Source organism: Mytilus trossulus, chromosome 4 (assembly GCF_036588685.1).
Source record: "Mytilus trossulus isolate FHL-02 chromosome 4, PNRI_Mtr1.1.1.hap1, whole genome shotgun sequence".
NCBI classification, from domain to species: Eukaryota; Metazoa; Mollusca; class Bivalvia; order Mytilida; family Mytilidae; genus Mytilus; species Mytilus trossulus.
Window position 1 is genome coordinate 49,308,669 of NC_086376.1, and position 16,213 is coordinate 49,324,881.

Here is a 16,213-nt window from a genome sequence, read left to right on the forward strand (position 1 = left end):
CAACTTTTTTACATTATGACTATATTGATTTTACCATCATGTAAGGGACATAACTCCCACTGCTGGTTTTTAAAAAGCCATTTTTAGGCAAAACTCTTAAACAAAAGGTCCTTGACCCATAGGGTCTTTTGCAATGACCTTGTGGAGCAATGACCTTGACGAAGGTCACAAGGTCAAAGGTCACGGTCGTCAAATTATGTGTTTTTGGCACTATTTCAACAGTTTTATGTGTGTTTGAATTCCAATCAATCAATCAATCAATCAATCAATCAATCAATCAATCAATCAATCAATCAATCAATGCACGTTTCCGTTCATGTGTTTAATACGGGATCCAAGTTCATTTTTGTTCGCTTGTTTTAATTGACCCTTTCCAACGTGTTTAACCAATCAACGTGTTTAAGCAACATGTTTAACCATCGTGTTTAACTAACCAACCAACGTGTTTAACCAACCAATCAATCAATCGATCAATCAATCAATCAATGCATGTTTCCGTTTCATGTGTTTAATACGGGATCCAAGATTTTTTTCCCGCTTGTTTTAATTGAGCCTATCCAACGTGTTTTACCAACCAACGTGTTTAACCAATCAACATGTTTAACCAACCAACGTGTTTAACCACCAATGCATGTTTCCGTTTCATGTGTTTCATATGGGATCCAAGTTTTTTTTCCGCTTGTTTTAATTGAGCCTATCCAACCAACGTGTTTAACCAACCAACCAATCAATCAATCAATCAATCAATCAATCAATCAATCAATGCATGTTTCCGTTTCATGTGTTTCATACGGGATCCAAGTTTTTTTTTCGCTTGTTTTAATTGAGCCTATCCAACCAACGTGTTTAACCAACGTGTTTAACCAACATGTTTAACCAACGTGTTTAACCAACATGTTTAACCAACGTGTTTAACTAACCAACCAACGTGAATAACCAACCAATCAATCAATGCATGTTTCCGTTTCATGTGTGTAATACGGGATCCAAGATTTTTTCCCCGCTTGTTTTAATTGAGCCTATCCAACGTGTTTTACCAACCAACATGTTTAACTTACGTGTTTAACCAATCAATCAACCAACCAATCAATCAATCAATGCATGTTTCCGTTTCATGTGTTTCATACGGGATCCAAGTTTTTTTTTCGCTCGTTTTAATTGAGCCTATGCAACTAATGTGTTTAACCAACGTGTTTAACCAACATGTTTAACCAACGTGTTTAACCAACCAATCAATCAATCAATCAATCAATCAATCAATTAATGCATGTTTCCGTTTCATGTGTTTCATACGGGATCCAAGTTTTTTTCTCGCTTGTTTTGATTGAGCCTATCCAACCAACGTGTTTAACCAACGTGTTTAACCAACATGTTTAACCAACGTGTTTAACCAACGTGTTTAACCAACCAATCAATCAATCAATCAATCAATCAATCTATCAATGTATCAATCAATCAATGCATGTTTCCGTTTCATGTGTTTCATACGGGATCCAAGGTTTTTTTTTGCTTGATTTAATTGAGTCAATTAAACGTGTTTAACCAACCAACGTGTTTAATCAACATGTTTAACCAACGTGTTTTACCAACGTGTTTAACCAACCAACCAATCAATCAATGCATGTTTCCGTTTCATGTGTTGTATACGGGATCCAAGGTTTTTTCCCCGCTTGTTTTAATTGCGCCTGTCCCACGTGTTTTGCCAACCAACGTGTTTAACCAACCAAAATGTTTAACCAACGTGTTTAACTAACCAATGTGTTTAACCAACTAACTAACCGACCAATCAATCAATCAATCAATGCCTGTTTCCTTTTCATTTGTGTCATACGGGATCCAAGGTTTTTTTCCGCTTGTTTTAATTGAGTCTATTAAACGTGTTTAACCAACCAATGTGTTTTACCAACGTGTTTAACCAACCAACCAATTAATCAATGCATGTTTCCGTTTCATGTGTTTAATACGGAAACTTATGTCTCTTTTTTTTCGTTTGTTTAAATTAACCCTATCCAACGTGTTTAACCAACCAATGTGTTTAAGCAACGTGTTTAACCAACCAATGTGTTTAAGCAACGTGTTTAACCAACCAATGTGTTTAAGCAACGTGTTTAACCAACCAATATGTTTAACCAACCAATCAATCAATCCATTCTATTAAATAATGCATGTTTCCGTTTCATGTGTTAAATACGGAATCCAAGGTCTCTTTTTTCGCCTGTTTCAAGAGACCCAATATCAAGTGTTTAACTAATAAACCAATCAACCAACCAACTAATCAATAAATTTATCAATCAATATATATGATATATTTATTTATGACAGTATAATTAAAAGAAAATGGAAGGAAAGACCTATCAATTATTCAAGAAGAATTGAACTTTAATTCTTCTTTCTTTTGGTATCCTATAAAATTTCAATGAACGCGTACGTTTTATAAAAATATATACAAATCTGGTAATTTTATTAGTATGTAACGTAAAAGAGACGTATATTTTTGAAATTGTCAAAGAATTCGTGATCGATATTCAAAGTTTGTATTTGTCAGCATTTTCGAAGGATTTATGGTGACCAGGTTCACCTGTAAAGAATAAACATTATCTTCCGATGTTCCGAGACAGTTTTAAATCGATACAAATTGACCATGACAATTCGTAAACTGATTTTCAACATTCCTCAGTTCTCTCTTGGCTGTTGGAAAGGAGGAAAGAACTGTGAAATAGAACAACAAGATGGTAGCACAGTGGTAAACTCACATCGATTCATTAAACTGGATGTAGCTGTATATTGTCACTGCCATAAAAATGATATGCCATAGTAAGACATGCTTACGGTGACCTATAGTTGTTATAAATATTCCAAAACACTTAGAAGCAACTCTTTCTTCTCATGCAAAAAGGAACCAACATGTTGATAATATATACAAATATATATAGAAACACTAGGCCAGATTTATTGTGAAAGTTCAAGTTTAAAATGAATGTACAAAATCTTGAAAGTGTAGCTGATAATCATGTTTAGGTGACCCAAGGAAGAACCGCCGGATCTTTGTCATGAAAAAACTGCAACATTTAAAAAAAATGTCTATAATTATATTTATCAAAGGGTCTAAGATACCTTATTGTCTAACTTTGAACATTACTATACTATGCTGTATAAATCATCATACACCGTGACAGTTTATAAAAATTATTAGATGAATATTCAAGTATCTATCTATAGGTATAGTACTTTTAAACCATCTCGATCTTTTACTACAGCAATTGATCAGTTATGTAAAAAGGCTAGCAAAGCTATATTTTGTATTAGAAAATTATTATTTTCTGAAAGGATGAATTTACTACCACATTTAAAGTTTTTTGAATAATGCGTTAAACCTATTGACGTTACGCACGTTATTGCGTCAATACCGTGTAATCAACCAGTCAACACTTATAAACAGCTTTTTTTTTTTTTTTTTAAATCTTAACAGTTATAAGTTGTATAAAACTTAATAATATATCTGTTCCAGACCATATGAGTATTTGGACCGTACGCGTACGGTCCAGTACGAGCTGAGCATACATGTTATTTGATCATATGGATAATAAATTAAATTGAAACAAGCATTTATCACAATCTTTATTTTACTAGTGATTTTAAGTTTTATAAATTGTTATTGATAATTTATTACAATTAGATAAATTAACAAACGAACAATTAAAATTAAGTGTTTGTTTAATTGTATATCTGAATCCTATTTTGGTACTATCGCCCCTAGGTCACGGTGGGTATGGTTGTTCTGCGAGAGAACGTACTGTGCTGGTGATTCGGTCCTGACGGGTGCTGGTGATCAATGAAAAAATGTAATCAAAGACGAAAATGATGATTTTTGACGTTTTCACTCATAAAAAATGGAAGAAAACAGTTGAAATTTTACAATTTCGTTTCTTATGGGCTCATATATAAACCATTAAAAAAATGACCCTCTAAACTGTTTCAGTAAGCGTAACACAAAAATGCTCATTTTCAGAAAATCTCGAACTGAAGAAATAAAACAAAAATGCTCATGGAGTCCGCTTTCTATACCGCAATCCACACGACAAAACAATTTTGTGAAAAAACATTGCAATGTAATAAAATTTAGCATTTTCTCAATTTATTCATGTCCTGATACTGTGCTGGTTGGTCCTGTCATTGTGCTGGTGGGTCCTGATACGGTGCTGGTGATTTTGGATAAGAAGTTGGTCATATTTGAAACAAATGTTACAAAATCAATAAATTAGCCAGATAATTGTTGACTCCTATTTTCTTGTGCTGTTATCCATTTTGGCTGTTTAATATGTGTTTTCAAATAATCTGAACTTGTATTACATTATAACATAAAAGGGCAACATCTTTCGTCAAATATCAGATAACAATATATAGTATCTAAAAAAAGTTAAAAATTCCATAATACCATATAATTCATTTAATGTGTCAATTTGTTCGAAAAAAGTCGAAAAGAAGAGAGTTTTTTTAATGTCATGATTATCGGTCGCTTTCTAGATCTATGCTTAGCATTTATTTCAGATGACATGGACTCCTCACCCTGATGAACCTGCTGCCTTTCAACTTTATCCGTATACATATATTAATAGATAAACAAAAGGCTGCATGGAACACGTATTTTTGTATTTAAAATGATTCGTTGTAACGAGAATATTTGTGGTGAATTGAAACTGTGAGGGTCATAATCTTAAATTGCTTATAAATGTTGCTGGAATAAGTTTCGTTATCTGATTTGAATTTTCGGAAAGGTGCAAGGTAGATAGACATTTTGATTTTTTTACTCGGTAATGAACCATTGTGTTGATCCCATGCTAAACATAACAAAAATCTCTGTACAAAGGTCTGTGAATTTTCTACAAAAATAGTGATTTAATTTCACTACATTCTCTTTTTCTACTAAATACAATAATGAACTACAAATAATAATGCTTTGCAAGAAGTTTCCCCTTGATATATGTACAAAATTATATCTCTATTATTCATTGTCTGTGTTGTTTTGATACTATTGCAGTTTGCACATTTCGGAATTGACAGGCGACAGGAGGGGTCATAAACCGTACACTAAAAGATAAAATATTGATATAAGTACTTAATTTGCATCTTTAAACCCCCACCCTGGATTGTTTTTTTAGGAGCCTGGGGTGTCTAAAAATGGTCGATTACAGACAGCCGAGTACGCATTTTACTTTCCAGGCGTGTTATTGTTGAAAGTTAAAGTCTTGAAAACGGATAGATGGAAACAAAAATGTTTGATATATCTGGCTTTAGATTCAGTTTTTTTAAATATAAATTAAGGCTACATTTTAATATAATAATTCTATGAATTCACAATATAAAAAAATGCAGAAAAAAAAAATGAATGAAGTGAAATATCTTAGTAAGGAGTCATTACTACAGAGATGGTGTGTTTGACACACAAAACTTAAAAGCTTAGTGATATTACCAATATTAAAATAAAAGTGTATTTTAGTTGGGTATTTTTTCCATTTACTCATTTTCAATTATAATCAAGGAACATTTTATTTTTATTCATGAAAAATATTTATATATAGAAAAGAAGGACACATTTTTCACTTCTCAGTACCCCGTAATTCTCTATCAAAAATATTTATTTTGAAATGAAAAAAGCTAAGAAATCTTAATTTTATTAGTGTTCTCTAGGTTATATCGTCTTCATTCTCTGACATATTCTAGCCTGCCTTTCATAAAATAGTGATTTTTTTTTAGTGTTCTATCGAACTTTCCCAAAAAAATAATACCTGATAACCGTTTAGACAAAAAAAAATTGTTGAAAAAGTCTTACAGCAAGTGATTCTTAATAGCTATAAGATACATTTTTCTTTTACAATACAACTTTTTTAAATCTTACGGGAAACTATTCCAAGCTTTCACTGTAACCTCGCTCTAACTTATCCCCATCCCTCCCGCAAAAAAAGTAACTATTCCGGAGAAAAAAAATTATTACTTTTCCGCAAATAATTAAGGAATACCTATTGATCGAAAGCAAAGCTATAATAAAAAATAAATATGTATTAAGTTAAAGGGTCTTATAACATGTAAGTAAAATACATCATTAAAATATATGAAAACGTATGTTCAGAAATATCTTGATATGAGTTCATAAGTCAGTTCTGGCAGAATATGTGTAGCTAATACGTCGTACAAAGTCCATAGTAGCACATTCACCGTTTACAAATTTTGTATTTTGTTCAGGAAGGAAGTCCATCTTCTCCTTTTCATATTTCCGAACGGGTGCTTTAACAGTTAGAGTTCTCATCTTTATGTAAGATGTTGTCTTTAGTTTCAATAACACATCGACAAAGACAAATATGGTAGGATGGCTAGCGTAAAACTGCTCGTTCAGGTAGACACGAAAAGACTCTACACCATTCGTTTTTCTCTTTTCCTCGGGGTCAGGAATGATGCCCAAATGGTTGGTGGAAATCTCAATTGCCATCTATATAAAATTCCAATATATAATCGGCAGACCTCATGCAATTATCGTCAGATGGAACATCGGCAATTAATTCAACAAAGCATTCATCAATCATGTCAGTTGGCAAGAAAGCCAATTCAAAGATTTCTCAATAAAGTTTAACTCATCCTTACCCGAGTCAGTAGTTATATCTAGTAATTTGTAGCTATACTGAGATCAGAACATTTTCTTTATTAAAAAGAAAAAATAAATAATTTATCATATATGATATGTACATTCAAATCTTTATAATCTACCAGGTAAATTTGCGGAAAAGTAATAAATACAAATTGCGGAAACGTATATTTTAAATTTGCGGAAACGTAGTATTGGGACTTTGAAAAATTAGCGGAAATGCAATACGCCCGTAAGAACAATAGGTGTTTTTATTACTGTCTAAATAATTTTACAAGTATTTAAAAATTAAAGATAATTAGTGAATTTAATAAAGTTGTAACATTTTATCACTTTTTGGTAAGAAAAAATAGTAGATTTTTGTGTTAAAATTATGATGAATTTTAAAGTAAAAAAAGAAATTCAAACATTTTTATAACTTTTGATTCAAAAATATATTTTGGAAATGGAACATAACACAAGACATATCATTAATATTAAAGGAATTCTAGTTATTTACAACTATTTCAAACTAAAAGAAAAAAAAGATTGAGATTTATTCAATTCCATATCATTTTGAATATTTTATTTAATATGAACTTTTCAAATGAACAATTAATTAAACTTTACACTTGTAATATACACATGATACTGTTGAATGTGAAAATTGCTTGTATAAAATATTCAACAATTGTTATCAGATCACGCATAAGTAGTGTTTTTTGTCAATCTGCTAATATGTTTTTTTTTCTGATGTTATGATATACATCATACATGCATATATGTATTGTTTTCTGTGCGCCCTGTCCACAAACGAATAATATGCTATTCAAAATTAACAATCATTACAAATACCTGAACAATATATTATGAATAACTTACAATGATAAGGGTGTTATCTTACATGAGATACAAAGTTTTCAGAAATATGGGAGGATATTACAGCACACACAACTATAGAAATATTGAAAAGAAACATCAAAGTCCAAAGAGTCTATTGTAGAATTTGTGCAACCTTGAATTCCTGACAAAAGGCACTTTGTGATGCAACAATTAAATATGATCCAAAGTTTTATGTTAAGAGATGATCATATTGATTCAAGCAATAACCGCAAAAAATGTTCAACAACTTGACAAACATGAACTAGATTCAGCTACCCGGAATTTACCTGTGTTTAATTAGTATGATTGTTTAGATAAGCATGCACTTTTGTTGTGATAACTGCTTGCTCCTATTCCTGGAATGCCAACATAATTTTACAGGTAAATTGTTGGGAGATCAAAGGATGTTGGCATTCAAGGAATAACACCCCCCCCCCCCCCCCCAAAAAAAAAAAACATCAAACAAACCCGCAATACTATTGTCATTCCTATAGTCAGCACTCAATTGTTCACAAACAAATGTGTTTTAAGCTGCTAAAGACATGATTCAAACGCTCAGAAAGTCCTTTATTCTATATTTTTGCTCTCCATTTTTATGCAAAACCTTTTACATTTTTATTTTTTTGGTTACTGTTGAAGGTCGATGACTATGGTTGTTAACACATACTTCTTTTGGTTTCTTATGGAAATTTGTCCATTGACAACAAACATACCACATCATCTACTTTATATAAGTTTTGTATAAATTACAACGTATTTTGGTGATCTTGCAAAATGATCGTAATCCCGAAAATCGTAAACATATTTTCTTTTCTTAAAAGGGGGCAAGAAGGGTTCCATTAACAGGCCAATAAATAAGATTACAGTTAGTTTAAAAAAAAAAATTTTAAAATAGGGGTATTTTTTCTCTCATAATAACAGTAAACAGATTCACAACAATGTCAATTTTAAGAAAGCAGACACCAGCTAATAAGTCAATAACAGTACAGCATCAATGATCTTGAATATATGCCACTTTTAACTAAAATATAAAAGCACAGAACCAGGACATAGGAGCACAGAACCAGGACATAGGAGCACAGAACCAGGACCGTTTTTCTTATCACCAGCACAGCGTCAGGACAATTCCGTTTAACGAACTTGCACGACTTTTGCAATATAATATTGTTGTAATATACTTTGCATGGTACTTATGACACATCAGAGAAAAATTAAGCAACAAAACAGTCGTTTTATTGCCGTTCTGATACAATGTAAACAAACCCACCAGCACAGAATCAGGACCCACCAGCACCCGTCAGGACCAAATCACCAGCACAGTACGTTCTCTCGCAGGACAACCATACCCACCGTGTAGGTGACCGTGACAATATAAGTAACGTAATATTTTTTACATTTTCATGTATGCAGTTCATGCATGTTCTTTGCATTTCATTTTGTGGTAAAGTTGCTAAATATTCCAAAACAATTCACCTCCCACATGATATTTACTTCCGATATCTTCAATTTCAGTGATCATAATTCAATTAATGTATTACTGATCGACATGCTAGATACAAGAGATTAACATATTTAATTAGCGTGAATTTAAAAAAAGTTAAAATATAAAGGTTTTTTTTCAATTACAATTGAACTTTTTTATAGTAATTTGATAGTTAAGTTATGTTAAACTGCTCGTGACATGTATTTGTACGGAAGCGTATTAGCGCAGGTTTGCGTTATAACGCAAAAGGTTTGCAAAGGTTTGCGTTATAAAAATTTGCGTTATAACGCAAAGGTTTGCGATATAACGCAAAGGTTTGCGTTGTAACGCAAACATAGGAAGAAAAAAAGAAAAAAAAATGTGTGGCGCTAATACGCTTCCGTACATTTGTATCTAATAAACCTGAACATCTTTTTTAATATTAGTCAACGGTCCAAATACTCATACGGTCTGGAACATATCCATAGACTAGACAGGTAAATACTATTTCGAAAAAAAGTACAAATTGTTTTATCATATTTTACTTTAGTCTAAAATAATGACAACATATTGACAAAACGTCAAAAATATGCGTGTCAGACGTAACAGACTTTAAGCATATTCACTTTAGCAGGGGTGTTTGTGTTCTTCAAAATAGTGTCATATCCACGAAAATTCGAATGAATGATATGCTTCATATATAAAGTAAAACAATATTACTGGATATGTGTTTCTGATACGACCAACGCTATTTTTTGGCAAAAACAAATAGTGTTCATATTGGTCAGATTTTTGAAGATGTTAAGTAATCAAATCTTATAGGTTTTAAAATATAAGATTATAAGATATTGTTTGTGTAAATTCGGCTCACATATGTGCATGCATAGACCATATCAAAATCGAATTTTTGGAGCACTCACACTACATATAAAAATGCTACGGCTTCTGGCAAATGTCTTGCAAGATGTCCAATGTCGGATTTCTCCGTTTTTTACAAAAAAATTGTCATTTGCGACGTTATTTATCGAACATTTAGATTAGTTGCATGCTAAATAGTCCTTTTCTGTAATTATGCTTTAACTTTACAAAACAGCTACATAATTGTTGATAACTTGCGTAGTCATAGCTAGTCCGAGATTACTCTGCCGTCGGACATCAGAGTAATTTCGGACTAAGTCATAGCGACTTTGTTTTCAAAGAAACGAAATGTCTTGCAAGTTTGTCCACTGGACGATTTTCGTACGTTTTCAACGTTGTCGATTCGGGGTACGCTATTTATGGTGGATCAACTGTATATAAATCCTCAGATAGAATTTTCTTGATAGTCAGATACTATCAACAAGACCACAAAGTATCCTAAAAAAATCAGATGACCGTGGGTTTGTTCGTTTAGATGAGGTTCTTAACTTGTGAAAAAAGTTTTGTATCACACGAAGGATAACAAATCATTTTTATCAAATTTTCAAATTTGGGAAGCGTAAACAGTTACTGACTGCGATTTTTTTTTTATTTCTCTTAAATGAGATTCTACAATGAGATTCATGTATATAGAATTGAAAGTGAAAATAAAATTGGGCCTAAAGCGTTGCTATATACCTCTCCACATCATACAAAGCTTGTTAACATATGAGATGGATTATAATTAACCTTTTTTTTCTGACAATCGTTTCCTTTCATAATCTAATTGTACCGCTACTAAAGAAAGTATAGTGAATTTTATAAGCAAGACCCGTTTAACTTGTAATTATCGACAAACTTTTTATATTGAAGCAAAATATATATTCTCCTCCTTTTCGGATTTAAATGGGAAAAAATTGCACTTTATTACGTTTTATGTCAATTGATCTCTGGTAGAGAGTTGTCTCATTGGCACTCATCATACCGTATATATCTTCTCATTTCATAAAGCTTATGCATTACCTAAATACGATATATTTTGTTGTTTGTTTGCTTACGTTACTTTCATTGGAAAATATTCAATGCATATCCAGTACAACAGCCCGTAACAGAGTAGTGATCGAATTCGCGTTTCTTTACCGTCAGAATAAGTTACGTTATCGACAAACTTATTTCAGAAGTGACGTAATTTAATTTTTTTCATCGACAAAATATTACATGTCCAATGTGTAAGTTTTCATTGTTTATGTCGAAGTTTTTTCTTTATATCGTCTATAATCTCTATACTTTCGTTTCCATGAGAATGCAAATATAGCTTACGTTTACATACAACAAGAACGAATTGCACTGTACATGCTGTAGTTTATACATTGTTTCTTTGAAAGTTGTTATAAAGAATTATTTGCACCACTGTATCCAGGCTCATTTAATTTTAGAAATCACCGATTATTTATTATACACTGCTTGCACTGTGAATATTTATGAGATTCGACACTGTAATAGTTTTCTTTCGTCTGATACAGAATACCCCATATCTTTTCTTTTTCATACCTATCTGTTTCACTGTGTCTAAACCACACCGGCAAAATTTGTTCGGACTCGATGGTATCTAACATTCGGCACAATGACGGAACATTAATAGACAGAAGAAAGCTAGGTTTCTCCTTATTTTCTTTTTTTTTTATGATATCGAAGAATATATTTACATATACAACTATTTTCTATTGTGATATGCAATATTTTCTTCAACCGTTCTATAATAAGGAAGAAATAAGTAAAAATGCATGTAAAAATGCCGAATTGAGTGAACCTTGCCTCGAAATTGTTTAATTTCTCGTTAAATTGTTCACATTGTACGGTAAGAAAGGTACGGGAAGATAGATAGGTGTCAGACCACCAATTATAAATCCCTATCTGTTCAACCAAATTTTGCAATTTTCACAGCTTTCTAAAAATTTTACCTTAAGTTTAACTTCATAGAAACCAGGTATATCCTGAATTGTACATGTTTCAGCTTTCTACATGCCAATCTTCAGCATACCTTTAAAGCCTTCTAACAAAATAACTGACCTTTAAATAGAAGTACTCCAAAACAAAAACCTGGTTTTCTGGAAATCTAAAATTAGCATACTAAGTACTATGGAGCGCATTAATCCTCAATTTTTAATGCAAACTCATAGACAAGTAAATTTTGGCTCAAAATGATCTAGATATATTTATCTTTCACCAAAAGTTTCATTTCTGCAAATTTGTTTGTTAGTTTAAGTAAACAAGGACATCAAAAGCACTATTTTGTGTCAGAGTAGGTCTACTTTTAATACGTTCTAAATTGGACGGAGTAATTGGTGGTCTGACACCTAGATACTGACACGGAGATTGCAAAACTAGTCATTATGAGCATCTCAATACTTGTATTTCTGTGTATGGAACGAAAGAAATGGGTCATGTCAAATTAAAATACACCGGTTTCGTCATTGTTGTTTATTTCCAATCACCCAGTTTCGTCTCTATATATCACCCGGTTTTATTTTTTGCATGAACCCCCTGAGGGGTTCATGCTTATATATTGGTGAGTTTTGGATGTGTCTATGGGTCACTCGATATCTCTCGGCCGGAAGTCAGAATAAAATTCTCGGAACGTCTCGAAAGTTATAGATTATTTATACAGATTGTTATCTACGTCTTTGATATGGTCATTTGATGGCCCTTGACGACGCAATTGTATTTGTTTTAAAACGACAACTGTACACTGTTTGTATCTGGGTCAATTATAACGTGGTATTGTCTGTTGTCTTGATAACATGTAAACTAATTATGTTTGAAGATTTAACCACGGGAATCACTGTGTATTTCATCATAGCCTTACGGGAGAGAACATTCTGGTTAAAATATTAATATTAGATCGGAAAACAGAAAGATAATATTCTTATCAAAAGTATTTAGTTCAATCAGCATCAAAGAAATATATACAAATTATATACTGTATTTATGTTTTCTTTTAGAAACTAACAATGATTGAAATCAGAATATTTTAACAGCTGCAATTAAGAAATGAAGTATTTTATATATGCAAGATACTCTGCTTTGGCATTTTTGAATATTCATTTGTTAAGGAAACAAAAAAATTGAATCTAAATAAATTCTTACATCCTACAAAAAAAATGATTATAAACAATAATCATTATATTTTCCGTTAATTATTTTATACCGTTTTAGTATTCATTTTAGGTTTTGTGAGTATTTATTATTTATATTTTTGTATTGTAATATATCCATAAAACGGTAAGTAAGATACATTTATTAAATTTTTAATTTTAAACGGTCGTGAATAAAATACTTGTGTGTTTTCATAAAGCATGATTTTAAATAATTGCAGCTCACAACAATCGTAAAAATAGTTTACAATAATCACAACAAAATTTAATTACAACCATAATGTTGATTATTTTATACTGTTTAAGTATGGATTTAGAAGTCTTTGCTTATATTTTGTATAGTAATATATTCACAAAGTGGAATGTTAGAATTTAAAAAATCGATAAATAAAATGTCCATCCGTAAATACTTGACGTTCGTGTTCATAGATATTATATATATTCAAAAGAATTTGAAAAAAATACTAACAGGAATGTTAGTTTATAATAAAATTTTAATTCAATTTTTGTTCGTATGTTTTCAAGTAATAGTTTTACCTTTTAGCATCTACATAATTGTAATATATGGTACGGTTCTGAAAATTGTATTCATTGTGTTGACCAACTATCCTACACGCCGTCTTGATTCATTCACATTATAGATCACATTTCAAAAGCACACTATCGGTTTGCGTTCTAAAAAAATCCGGATAAAATGTCAATGAATCTGGAGTCAAAACATTTAATGTATAACATGTATAAAGCCGTTTGACATTCGAATTCGACTATAAGATTGAAATATGTGATGACACAAATGCGTATTCTTTTCCTGAGTATCAGTGAGATGCTTTCTATTTACTATTTCGAGCGCTAAAAGATTATTTACATGCAATGCTAGTAAATTCACTCGTGAAAGCTTATTTTCGTTTTCGTTATTTAATTCAGGACACGGCAGAAAGAGCTTTACATGTGACTTTCAAGCACGGTCATCATTACTAATGGTATTCTGACCTCGAGTTGTTTCTCTTTTGTTTCTTTTTTGAGTCACTGTCCTATTATAAACTTTGACCTTTACAAAAAGCTAAGGATTGTCTACCCAAGGAATAGATTCCTTAACTTTGTAATATATTTAGCCTTTTAACTTTTTTCATTCGATCGTCACTGATGTTTTTTTGTAGACTTAACTCGTGTCTGGCATACATCATTTTAATTCTGGTACTTTTTTTATATTTACATAACTTTTTATATAAATTGGTTATTTTGAAAGTGTTCACAGGTATTCATAAACTTCTGAATAAAGAAATTCTTCGGCAAAACTGAGTTTCCCTGTAGAATGATTTAAGTAAAATCAGGAAATCCTTAATATTTGAGATGTTTTATGAGACCAAAATAAGTCTCTTTATAAGAGGTCCCAGTCAATTACATGCCACAGGTTTCACTGCATACAATTTCTGCCATGAGTAAAGACAGCTTCAAATACGAGTTGAGAATGTAAAGGCATTCATGTAGAAAACAAAATATAAAGATATGGATTTGTCAAATCAGGAAAACTTTGAACATTATTTCCCAAGTAATAAATAAAATAATCGAGCTTTAAAATAACTATTCAAAAAGAAGCTGAATATATACTTTCAACTGGCTTCTTCTATTCAAATTCAATTATTTCAATTCAAAAGCAAACACAATTTCAGCAACGATCATTAATGACCCGGCAGTCAGTGGTCTTAGGTTCATGTATTGCTTTTCTTTTTTTTTTAAAGAAAGCAACTTGTTTTTACAACCAACAATTTATGAAAAGCAACGTTTTGTTTAAGAGAGAGCCATATCTCTTGCACGTTAAAGACACCCTTGTAGATTTCGAAAAAGAGTAGGCTAATGCCGCTACAAGGCAGCACTCGCACCCGCAAAGTGGAGAGGGATTAATATAAGTTGCAAAACTTGTTTCCCAATCCACTCTAAATAAATATGTTTAAACTAACGTTTTGTACAATTTGGAAATTAGTATGGCGTTCATTGACCCAAATTTTATAAAACTGTAAATAGAGGATTTTTTTTAATTGTGATAAACATGCAGTAAAAAATTACGTTTTTTCCTCAATTCATGATCATTTGATAAATATGAGTCGTTTCTGAATAAAAAATTGCATATTTTATTAAGATATTTATAAAATACAGAAATGACCGATTGTTTAACAAAAAACAATTTGTTTTTATCTTTTATAACAAAAAAGTTGTGTCTTTCTTTCGAAAAAGAAATTACGGCCCCAAATCTGAATTTGGAGCAAATATACGAAATTTCGACCTTATTTTACGCAAAAAGTAGCACATGAAGGTATATTTTTCATTGCATATTTGATTTAATCAGGTAAAAATTAGCCTATATGCAAATTTTCATGAACTTGTAAATACAGGATCAAAACTGTATCGTATGCCCTTAAGTGTTATACTTAGGACATTCCTAAGTGCAGTCCTAAGACAATTTCACAAAACATGTCGTAAGTTTTAATCCTAAACTTAGGACCGCTCTTACGCTTAAATCTTACGTCTAAACTTACGACCACTCTTAAGATATAAGTACCTTAGCAACGTTACTTTCACTTCATCGAAGCATGCGCAGCGGTTACTCCCTATGTAACTGAATAAAACGGGACGGAAAACATTCCATAGATCTCCCTTAACTTGTCAATGGAAATAACAAAGAGAAAGCCAGACTGGTCAGAGAGTGAGCTTCTTAATTTTCTCTGGCACAGTAACTTCCAACATTTCTGTGATTACGGCGCGGTTCGGACACAGCCTAACTTTCCAAGAAACAAGTACCTGTTGGGCAAAACGTTGTTTTTTTTTTGCATTGCCCATAAAACAAACAATATGGCAAAATTAGGAGAAAACAGGCAAAAAGGTGTAATTACTTATTAATTTATTCATACATGCAAAGAAATTGCCTCGGATGAATTAATATTGATCATTTGGTATATAACACTATTCTAATCGACACTTACATGCAGGTCATACATTTTTTTTAATCAAAATCAAATCTTTATCTCTTAATGGGTGCCGTAGGAGGTCCACCGCATTTTTAAGCGAGGATTTCTTGGCATGTAATCGATAGAAAACTCAGGGTTAGAATTCATAAAACAGACAAGGTACATTGACAAATATTTGATGTTTATTTTAAACGCGCAGAGCGGTACCACCGGCACCCTTAGCCAAAAATAAATCTAA